Source organism: Dermacentor andersoni, chromosome 2, assembly GCF_023375885.2.
Source record: "Dermacentor andersoni chromosome 2, qqDerAnde1_hic_scaffold, whole genome shotgun sequence".
NCBI classification, from domain to species: domain Eukaryota; kingdom Metazoa; phylum Arthropoda; class Arachnida; order Ixodida; family Ixodidae; genus Dermacentor; species Dermacentor andersoni.
In genome coordinates, this window is record NC_092815.1 from 124,193,049 (window position 1) to 124,205,099 (window position 12,051).

Sequence of the window (12,051 nt, forward strand, 5' to 3'; positions counted from 1 at the left end):
ATAGGTCCTCACCACGTGACGCGAAAGCAATAATTTTTGTTAGATGAGCGCGTGGAATCGAGAGCGCACGATAAGGGCTGCGCTAAAACCTACCGCGTACCATACAGTGTTCGAAGAAGCCCAATAACTGTATACCGAGCTTACTGCTGAAGTCATGGGGCGAATTTCATGGGGCGGCATCGTAGAAGGCTGGCTTGCCGATGCTATTTACTCGGCGACCTGCTCGTCGCTATTCGCATTTTCCGTCAGTCAAGACACATCGGCGACGTTCAGTCGAACTACGACGAGGACAATCGCGAGGGCCTAACAATGAAATCTTCCTTACTTAGCAAGGAATCTTCCCGAACCTCGAAGGTTGCGCTGTACACTGAGCATTCGTAATGAGCGGCTGCTACACAGAGGCGATAGTAGTGCCACTCATCATAGGCAATGCCAAAAGCGTAGTTTATAGCAGCGTGACCAGCCAATGAACAGTGCGATGATAAGCCACGCTGAACGGCAGCCACCACGGCTTCCATACGAAGGCTCGAGCGCCCAAGCAAAAAGGGGAGGGTTCGAAAAAACGCTCAACGGGAATTGCTACTGCGCTTACGAAACCTACTAAGCAGTGTTGGAACCTCAGCGCTGACGCCCGTTGTTGCAAATGGGTCGCAAGCCCCAAGGGTAGCGTTGGCCTGGCGGCCTGGGGCACAACTGGAAGCATCCGAAGGTCCCGGCAAAGCATGAGTCGACTGGTAACAGAACAACTTGTTTATTCTAACATCGCAAAAGAGCGGGCGGTCAGGTCGACCGAAGTGGAGAGACGGGAGAGCACGTTACTCAACAGAAGAAATCGGAGCCTCTCTCTCGGCGTCCGGAGGCAGCTGCTCTTATACTCTCGGAGTCGAGGGCAAGAGGAAGGCCTCGTGACGAGACCACGTGACGGCGGGGCACGGACGAGCTGAGAGACACGTTGAGACGAGTGTAGTGACGCATCCGCCAAGCCGGCGCCTGTCAGACCTCCTCGCTTCACACTTCGGGAGCTCCTCTCCCCGGCTGCCGCGCTTTGACAAGCGTGGGCACACACACACACACGCACACACGAAGACACGTGGCACTGAAACACGCCTGGACGCGCTTGGCGGGGAGGCTTTGCGGCAGCTCCGAACGGGCCAAAATGTCCGCCGCTTTGAACGAAGCCCCGGCGTCCGTTGCATCCGCGCCGGCTATACCGCGCGTCGTAGGCGAAACGTAACAGCAGGAGAAACTCTGGCAGCGTCGAACTTTCTCGCTTCTCACAACAACGCAGCCCACAGCGCGCCTGTTTGATCTTGGCCGCGAGAGAGACAGGGAATACTTACACGGCATGCACTATGCTCGCAAGTACCTGAATGCTGTGCGCTTTGCAGCGCTGCTTCGCCCACCATTCTTCCAAGCCTGCTTAATTGGCATAATGACAAGCAGCGGAAACACACGGAGGAAGAGGACGTGGAAGGGCGGCGCCGACTTTCGGTGCTCCCCGAAAAGGCTGTTTCACATGGCGCGATTGGGGCGAAAAAAAAATCGTTCCGCCGCGCACGTCGCAGAGCGATTTTCGCTGGCAGCTTTCACATGCGTTTGCGGCAGCGTGATTTCCGTCGCAGGGATGCGCAAGGTTGCCTCCTGCTCACGAAGTATCCATGCCCGCATCGTTAAATAAAAACATGGAACCTAGTCAAATATTCCAACTTTCCTATTTGATAACAGAATAAGTACACTATCTTTAACGTTTAAAAGCGTTGAAACTTTACTACGACAGCTTGCAGATACGGTGAGTGAGGCGCTGCGCAACACCAGAACTATGTGAGCGCGGCTCATAGGGCGTCGGTGGAGTGGTTCCCTTTAGTACACTCTAGTTTTGTTGTCACTATGGAAGGCAAAACAATTTTTCCTGGATGAGTAGTTGCTTTTGCAGAAGAGCAAGCTACTATTGAGTGTGCATGTATAAGCAGCTGGCGCAATTTGTAGCGATGAAGAAGTTGACGACGATGGCGATCGAGTGGGTCCGTGCCTTATGTTGAAGCGGCGTCCTTCTCCCGACCTGGATAGCGTACAACTTCTCCTTTTGAACGAATCGTGTAAGCGGAAGAAAACTGTTTATGAAGCTCCTAAGCCGCAAACGCTGGTCGTAGCCAAAAGTGGCGCGCGACATTGCTCCACAGAGCTACCACCGCGTGGTAATTAAAACAGGAAAGCGCCTATTTTGACGGCGCGTTGTTTCGTCACATACATTGCCCGCCCACATCGCGCCGATCGCTGCGACTCGGCGACGGTGAGACCAACTTATTGGAATCCAGTCGCGGAGAGCCCACGACGTCGTGGCGGTCGCTGAGCGACGGAATTCGCTGTGTTGCTGACTGGAAATCGCGCCATGTGAAACAGCCTAAAGACACGGCGGGTGAAAGTAGTTGCGCACGTTCGTGAAAGCAAGGGCAAAATCGTAGTTGCGGCGAAAAGCCGCGCTGTTACCAACCTTGATTTTTAACGCGATAGCGTTAAGGAGCCCGTGTCGCAGAAAATCAGGCGTCGGCGTCCGGCGTCGCCGTGAGACGACGTTCCGGCAAAAAGAATTTCGAACCAATGTCGAACCACGCATACCCACCCACATCTGACCACCAAAGTTGCTCATACCTTGTCTTCCATTCTTTATAAAGTTATTCCTCGAAATTTTGAGAATGGCAGCCCACAAACGAATGTCATGAAAAAAAAAATAACGGCGACAGCGCATACCTCTTATGTTATATCCTCTCAGACTGAAATATTAGTAGTGCGAAACAATAACAGGAAATCGACCCACGCAAGAGGCCACGTTTCTACAAGAAAGCTCGCCTTCGTGCATAGCGTTTGCAGCCAGCGTTTCCCGCTAAACGTTAGGGCATGGCCGCTGGATAAAAAAAAAAAAAAGGTTTTATTCAGCGGCCGTGGTTAGGGTTACATAAGCTGCAGTTGCCGGGAAGCATGAAAAGCAGTAAGGGGTCCTTGAACGCTTTCGCGTTCCACTCGAAGTTTAAGCGTCCTCCAAATTTTTTTTATGTACTTGTGCAATGTATCCAGTATCACACTGCTGTTCCCGCCGAAAATTTAGCTATGTCTTAAAGCGAGAGCTTTAGTAACCGCATCAAAGCGAGTTTCACCGTCGCAAGCAGTTTGGCCTTCATTTGACCGCAGGTGTGCCATAGCCTAGCTAACGCATCACGTGACTCGTCTCGCCGAGGGCCGCCCATAGAATTTCTCACTATAATACCTAGAGGGAAATCTGGCGCCACCGTCTATGGGAGTTTCTTAAGAGGCGCCGTGCGGTCATGGGAAGGACGGTATATGTGGCTGCGAGGCTTGTGTTGGCTGGTGTTGTAGGAGGCTTCGTCTAAAATGTGGATTTGGCTACACAAATAACACGTTCTGAAAGTAAAATATCCATAAAATGGTTCCATTCACGCAAATTGCATATTTACTCATCTACGATGCATGACGAAGGGAAGAAAAGCAAGAATAGACGACAAACTGTTTCAAAGTGAGCGAGAATCTTGTCGTCTGTCCTCCAACTTTAGCGGACCGCGGATGCTTTTTACGTATCATATAATTGTACATGCAATAACAAGTTCTTATAGTTAAAGAAAACATGTTTTGTGTCATAATAAAGCTAACACAGCTTTTTACGTGCAGGTTTAGTAGAATATGAATCATTGTGACAGACGGAATGGTGCGCGCCTGGCTCTCCGAGAACGATGCCAATCCGAAGTCACAATATACAGGCATTCCCATACATACTACAGCGCAGCAGCGCCAGATTTCCCTCTAGGTAATATAGTGAGAACCTCTAGTGGTCCGCCGCTGCCGCCGGGTTGGGGCAGGCGCTTTCCGCAGCTGCGTCGCCGCCTGACCACCTGACTCGCCGCGCGCCTGGCTAAGAGGGACACCAAGCTCGAGCTTGGCCATGGATGAGAGCGAGGCCGGGCCGTCTTCTCTGAGCGTTGCGCGTGAGCGGGAGGCTTTGAGCCGTCGTCGCCAAGCGGCGTCTGACCACCCCGCAGATATCGCCCGGCGAACTGCTTCACTGAAGAGGGTCCGGAATGGAACATGCGTCGCACCGTCGAGATCAATGTGGCGACAGCGTTCGCGCCCTGTCCGTTTGTGCTTAGACGCTGGGCATGTTCGTGGCGTCTCTTTGCACGTCTAGCACTTGCACTTTCCCTGTGGCACAGCAGGAGTCGCGCCGTCGAACGATGCGTGTCTACCCAAGCCTAATCACAGTCATGTCTAGCCACCGACCTAGGCACAGCCGTCATACCTGGCTTAACGATGATTGCACAACTAAGTATAATAATTACAGCTGTTTCTGCGTGTTTAGGACGGTAAAGTAAAGAGAGCTCACTCAGACTGATTCACAAAAAAATTTATTTTTGCTCAGGGCTCACTCTTACTTCAGAAACTCACCAAAATTATTCTCGGCCGGGCTCACTCACTCGAGACACACCAAAATGCAACTCAGCTGCGTGGTTTTTGCGTTCATGCACAAGCGCCGCGGAACAATATTAAAGGTTTCGTTCTTGTTTTCGTGGCGGTGAATTATCCCACAGCGATGTTAAATTTGTAGAAACACGAAATGCCGCTTAAGTTGGAACATGTCATCAAAACTAAATTTTCCCGAGTGCCTGGCAGCGGCGGAGGCTCTTAAACAAATGATGGTTTAGTCAAGCATGATGTCACTACCATTTATGCCCCAGCGGCGGCATATTGGCAGTGGGTGAGGCAAAAAAAACTTTCGTAGTATTTACTACACTTTGCTGCTACATCAATAAACTGAAAAGCTCAAGCGAATACTTTTCCAACAAGTGTGTTAACAGCATGAATCTGACCATTATTCTTTACAATGCATGCCTACGGTCGGTGGCCGACATAAAACATGAGTTTATGTGCTGAGTGCTGTCCTGTTTTATAACAAATCGCTAGCGCTGTTTTTCATGACAAATGTTTCAGGCTGGTTATGGAGATTTGAAAACATAGAATTTGTCGCAATTCGTGAGTATATTCTAAAAAACTACCCGTTAATATATTTAATTATGCTGCTGCACTTATTCTTGAGAGTCAGTGCAACAGCTCAACGTTGTGGAGGTAGCGCTATAACACCTACGCTAAATGGTTACCGTAAATAGTGTCGCTCCACATGCGTCGCCATGCGCGAGCTTAAGAATGAAGCAAACAAGTTTTGTTTTACCGTAGACGAGCTCTAGCTATATTACCGACATGTTTTTTTCCTCATCGTTACGTTTCCTTTAGTTCATTTGTCAAGAAACGCCATCAGTGCCCGAAAATACTCAAACTCAAGTTTTAGAGCGCAGCTCGGTACCAGTTCCTGGATTGAGCTTCACCGTCCCTCGACGTAACCACGCGAACACGCTCGTGCCACGGGTGACGCGTTCATAGGTGTCTCTTTCCACAGCTAGCTCCGTGCCACCGCTCCCATAAACTGCCCCTCCCTCTGCGAAGGCGCTGATGGCACTGGCCCATTGCCAGTCGGTGCGGTGATTTCGGTCTCAAATTTCGGTCTCGTACCTTCGTCGTCATCTTCTTCCACAGCTGGATTTTTCGCGTGCTATAGGCGCTCCATCCAGGTGGCACGCGTGAGAAAATTTGGGTCACTCGGCAGCGGAACACCGGGTGGTGGTTGCATCCGTGCAAACAGCGGGTGAACAGCAAGTTTCCCACGGCCGTTCATTTCCGCGCATTGGACAGCAATTCGCCGCATTCTCGTTCACCTTAAAGCTCGTACCGCACTATCACGGCCCTTCTCGTCATTACCACGCCGCTTAATCAAAAATCGAGACGGCTTTCCTGATGCACGTTGTATCCGAGTACGACAACGCTGCATCGTATTTGACTATGGCAGTGTTACGGCCGAGGTCCGCAGTTGCACCACACTACACGTCCGAATGGGTATAAAAGGACACGGGCTTCAGGTTGTGCTACAGTACCGCTTTCAAGTCACCAGTATCTGTCTTCTAAGCAATGTCACGCACTGCTTTCAGTGAGCATTTAGTTTCTGCGTTTCATACCCATCTAGCACCTCCATGTCACTCTTTCACATCAATTTAATCGTTCGTAGAAATCATGCAATCCTTGTTACCGTCGTCGTACTTAGATTTAGGTGCACGTTAAAGAACCCCAGGTGGTCGAAATTCCCGGAGTCCTCCACTACGGCGTGCCTCATAATCAGAAAGTGGTTTTGGCACGTAAAACCCCATAATTTAATTTTTTTTGTTACCGTCGTCGTCATCTTCCTGCTGTCGTCATGCACACATTCTAGTTCACTATAATCTCGTCGCACGCAAAAATATTGGATTTACACAAACTCTTGGTCAACTAGGTAACGCTTTGTGGAACGCCAAACAATGCTGTATATTCAGCTGCCTGCAAACTGCATCCTATAACATTCCCACAGTGCATGGGATCTGTACATTCTTTTCAATAATGAATGTTTATCAAGTGCTGTCTATATTAAACATCTACAACACCTCCACCGGTGTTAGCCTATCCAGGCTAACGCGCGTTTGGGCGTCCATTAGCCTGTTCGCAGCTTGGGCTGCCGGTTATTCTGTGTAAGTGTACACGGGTCGCAAAGTAAAACATATTACAAAATTGCAAGGCGCTCCAATTCTGTTCCGAAACGCTCAACAACCCATAATTAAAGCCTTCAATCGTCGAAGTTTGACTCGAACGTGAATCCAATAAAATATGTGTTAAAGAGCTCCTTAAATCATCAACAGCCACCTCTCAGTAGCAGTCAAATATGATCTTTATTTTGTGCATTCTGGCGCCTTAGTTATACCATTCAAGGATAACTCGTGTTTGATGTAACTGCGCTTTATTAAGAAGAAATTATACATTGGACGCGCAAGTCGGTTCAGCTATGCAGACTGAAGATGATAGTATGACGGCATCGAGAGTATCGTCGGGTTGGAACAAACAAAGATGAAAAGACAGAAAAAAAGAGATTTACACCGAAGCTCGGTGAAAAGTATTCAGGGTGAATTCATGAGTATACATCGCCCTTTTCACTCTCATATAGCTGGACACGTTTCTGATAGCGTCCGCCCATATGAGCGACCCAGGTTCACTAGCACACCGATGCAGTCCGCGCACGTAACTAAGCTGTTCCGGCGCTTCGTAATCGAATCGCAAATCTAGAGGCAGAAACTCGCGACACTGCCGCCCTTATAGAAGGGCGTGCCAAGGCGTGCAATGATGTCGTATCCGCAAGAGAAGAAGAGAGTGCGGCAGCGTCCCCGCGGAGTCCTTCGTGGCGCCTCGCGAGTCGATACGGCGGCGGCAGGAAAAGACGCTTCGTTGATGGAGTCGCGCGAGTCGTTGACCGGCGACGGCTCGACGTTTCGGCGCCGCTATCGATCAGTCCTTTCACTTGCCCTGCGAGTAGTCGACACGTCCTGTTGGAGATCAAAGGGGCGTGGAGTGCCGCCAAGTGCAGCCCACGGTTAGGGTGCCAGGGCGCAGCGCGCCCCGGCGCTCGGGACCAACTGCTGTAGCCGCGCGGTCTCGAGTGCACCCAAGAGAAGCGCCGATTCTTGGGTTCCAACGTAGGGAGTACGGCGATTTGAAGTGGGTTCTGAAGTTTCGTTGGGCCAAAGTTAGCGGGAGAGCATAGTAAAGAAAGGAAAGGAAAGAGACGCGTTCGCGTTAAAAGGCAAATGGTACGTGACGGGCCACAAGAGCAAAACAGAAAAGAAAGAAAGCGCACAGCGGCTACAAGAATAAGACTTTGTCATACTGGTTTATCCGAAGCCGTTCAGAAATTTCCATTTAATTCAAGACGATTGCATTGGTAAATTTTTAAACGTTACGTCATTTAACTTTTCTTTTATTATGATAAACATTTATCATCGTGTTTTTTTTTTTTACTTCAGTAATTATATTTCTAACTCATTCGTTTCTTGGCCGATTCGCAATAGGGGATATGCCCCATACATTGAGGCAAATCAGCCGACCTGAAAGAGGGTGAAGGGTTAATATTGGTCAATTCTTCAGAGTGGACTAGTGACACCAACGCACTAAGTGATACATGTATACATCAGAAGGAAAGGGTCACGGCGACAAAGAGTCCACACGCTCCTCCAAAGGAGACACATGCGTACAGCCGTCGATTTTCTAGATCTCCGCAACTACGTGGTGGTGGTGACGTAATTTAAGTGGCACCTCTTGACAGGAAGTAGGTGGCGAACGGAGGCCAACAAACAAAAACCCTTCTGCGTTAAAAAAGACGCCAATGAAGCGCTGCAATTGATAGGCTAAGTCACGGCACTACAGCGGCGCCATAGTACATATGCGGTACGTAAAAGCAGGAACGTCAACGAATGAAGTTAAGAATTGAACGGGAGCTTAATGGGTATTCTTTAATACGTCTATAGAGCTTTGGACTTTGATGCAAGAAATTGTGGTGAGGGTACTGCGGCGGAAGCAGGGACAGAATTTTCAGTCTTCACTGTCTGCCTTCGCAATAACGGTACCTATAAAGATGAAACGGCTGAGAAACATAAAACTTGTGAATTAAGAGCCTGTGAAGTCTGCAGCAAAAATGACAAAAGGTGTGACATCGCCAGTAAATGTAGAAGCATTAGTATTATGGCTTCATATTATAATAAAGCAAGCTTCTATCAAGCTGTCAAAAGAAGATTGGTAAAGAAAAAGGGCGTAATCCTTGTCACGATGGCCGTCGACGGTAATGCGCTTATTGTTGAATCGCTATGAGGGTATAACACATTTCCACTGCCGAAATGAGTGATGTATAAGGCGTCTACAGCAGCGCGAGTCCTCATTTGCGCTTCTCTAAAGACACACGGTGCCATCTAGCGGTGCCACCGCGAAGCCTGCGCATGGCCTCCAAAACGCTGCGAAATGCGTCATGCGGCAGCCGTGCTTCTTTCTCTCGGTCTTGTTTCTTAGGGTGACTCGGTAGCAGAGCTGACGTTCAGGGTGAGGACACCCTTTGACCGAGTCCATGCCACTTTTCGGAAGCGATGGTGCCATGCTGGTTGTCTCTGGTGCGGTCATGTAATGCAGTTGCTGGTTGCTGGACGCCTTTCTTCAGTGTCTTTTCGGCCATAGCTTCGTGTGTGCAGGTTTTCTGTGCGCATGTCATGAGCGCGTGTTTAAGAGTGCGTCTGTCGCACTGCATGCGTCTGTGTGCGTTTGTGTGCGTGTTGATGCGTGTGTGTCTGCGGGAATGTGGAGCGCGTGTACAAGTATATCCAGTGAGTAGTTCGTGGGTGCGCGCATGTACGTGTTTGTAAGTACATACGCGTTTGTGCGCGCGTGTTTGTGCACGCGTGAGTGTCTGCGTTTGTATGTTTGTGTTCGTGTGTCTGAGTTTGAGTGATCTGCGTGTACAAATATAGGGTGTATAAATACGTGTTCGTGCGTTCTCTTTGGCTTGCGTACGCCTGCTTGTGTTTGTGAGTGCATGCGATTTTGTACTCGCGTGTACGCGCGTGCGCAGGTTAGTGCGTGTGTGTGATGTGCATGTGTACAAATACGCAGTGTGTACGTAAATGTTTGTGTTTTAAATCTGTGGGTTTGTGCGCACATGTTTCCTTGTGTGCGTATTTATGTGCGTGCATGCATGTATGTGTTTGTGTGCTCTTGCGTGTGTTCGTGCCTGTGTTCATGCGTGCGTCCGAGCATAGGTGTGTACGTATGCGTGCGTGTTTGTGTGTGGGTCTGTGTTCGAGTTTGTAGGCCCGTTTACGTGCATGCGATCCTGTACGTGCGCTTGTTTGTAGGTGCGTGTGCGTTTGTACGTGCGTGTGTGCTTGTGTTGTCATATGTATATATGTGTGGGCGCGCGTATGGCATTTCATACGGTCGGAAGAGGTTACTTTTGCATGCAACAAACATCTTCAAAAGTGGCGCAGTGGTTGCTGAGAAAACAGATTTTTCTACTCACGTCTATTTCTTTTTGTTTTTTTATTTCATACTGTCAACTCTCTGCTGAGGGTTCTTACAGGGAGGGTTTTAAATACAGACAAACCATATATACAGGTGCATCTAGCGGCAGCAAAATCACAGAAATACTGGAATGTATTATGTAGCCGTGCAAACGACAACGGACGAGGAAGAAAACACACAGGACAAGCGCGGTTTCCTTCTTCGTACGTTGTCGTTTGCGCGGTTACATAATGCATTCCAATATCGATCGCCGACTAGCCCGCCTCTCCTTCCTAAATATGTCACAGAAATACATGTTTAACGATTTTTGAAATTAACAAACATTAGTGCATTTGCCACAAAGCTTGGCATCGCTTTCCAAAGCTCAATCACGGAAGGGAAAAACGAATAGAGTAGAGGCAAAACGAATAGAGAAACAGACATACAGAGACAGAGACGCAGTCGTCAGCATACCATTGTCGTCATGCCGTCGATGTCAGGTTGTATTTTTACCATCGTAACCACTTTAGCAACGCGATAACCGTGTCGTTATGCCATCGTCGTCATACCACCTTCGTCCTTCCAACAACGCAATATTTTTCGTCATTCTATTGTAATCGTACTGTAGTCATTCAATCGCGGTTACGCTAATGTTGTCAAGTCGTTATCGTCGGACAGCCGCTATCATGCATCCGTTGTGAAACTGTTGGGGTCATGCCGTCGTGGTGGTGCCACCACGATCTTTCCAGCTTCGCCATCCGACTCTCAACATGCCATCGCCGTCACGCCACTGTCGTCACACACATGCTTCATAATATAGTCGCCATCACGCCATTGTGAGCATATTCTTGTCATCCCAATGTCAGCATTCGGTTGTCGTGCCAGTGTCATCATTGTGTCATCGTGCCTTCGTTCTCGTACCGTCGGGACGATGCAACCACGGTGGTTCCATCACTGTCATTCTTATTTATCCGACTCTCGTCATGCTGTCGTCGTCATCTATCGTCGTCACGTACGTACCTGTCGTCTTACCATTGTCAATCATCTCACCGTCGTCACGTGGTTGTTTTACCATCATCATCACTGTCATTATGTCATCACCACGATGCCTTCGTCGATCCATCGACGTTATTCCTTGTTCTTCATCCTATTGTAATCATGCTGCCATCATTAAATCGGGATTATTCCGCCGTTGTCATGCCGTCGTCGTCATTCTCTTTTCTTCAGATAGCCGCTATTATGCATAGTTTTTATACCTTCACCATCATGCCCTAGCTCGTCGTCATATTATCGTCACCATTCCAGCTTCTTCATTCGGTTGTGGTCTTACCGTTGGCGTCACGCCATTCTTGCCATACTCTCGTCGTCATCTCGTCCTCCTCATGTCATCGTCGTCGTTTCGGTGTAGTCATTATACCATCGTCATCATTTAATTATCGACATCTCATCGTCATGCCGTGGTCATAATACCGCCTTTGTCGTTCCATCGACGTTACTCTTTCTTCAACATTTCGTTGTTGTCACTGAGCCGGTATCGTGCAGTCGTCATAATGCTGCCATGTTCATGTGGGACATGTGTTCATGTGTTCATGCGAGTGCCATAGCATAGTGGAATGATATCGGAGTATGTCGCATATACCCGAAACAAGGAAAGTCTCAGAATGACCTCTCTGGATGTTAAAGAAACGTCACATTAGGAATTAGGTGTGTCACTGCATCGTGCAAGAATAGGATAGGAATAAACTTTATTTGTCCAACGGTTGTTGATGTTGGTGCCCGGGGCTAGGCTGCCAGGGGTCCATCGCCCGAGGAAGATCTTTCGAGATCCTCGGCAACGGCCCTGGCCCGCTGGACGGCCCACTCCTGGTCTTCGGGTGCCTCGCTGAGGAGGGCGGCTTGCCATCTCTCAGCGAGGCGCCCCGCTTCAGTGAGAGATGCTTGTCGTATTACCATCGGCAGCCATCATGGGATGAGTTATTTCATAATTTTCTTGCTGAAGACGAGTAACAGTAGGAGGCACAAAGGCCAGTCAAAGAGAAAAATAAAAGGAGAAGAAGAAGAAGCCGCAAGTGCAACCTACACGTGCTGTGCGCCGCA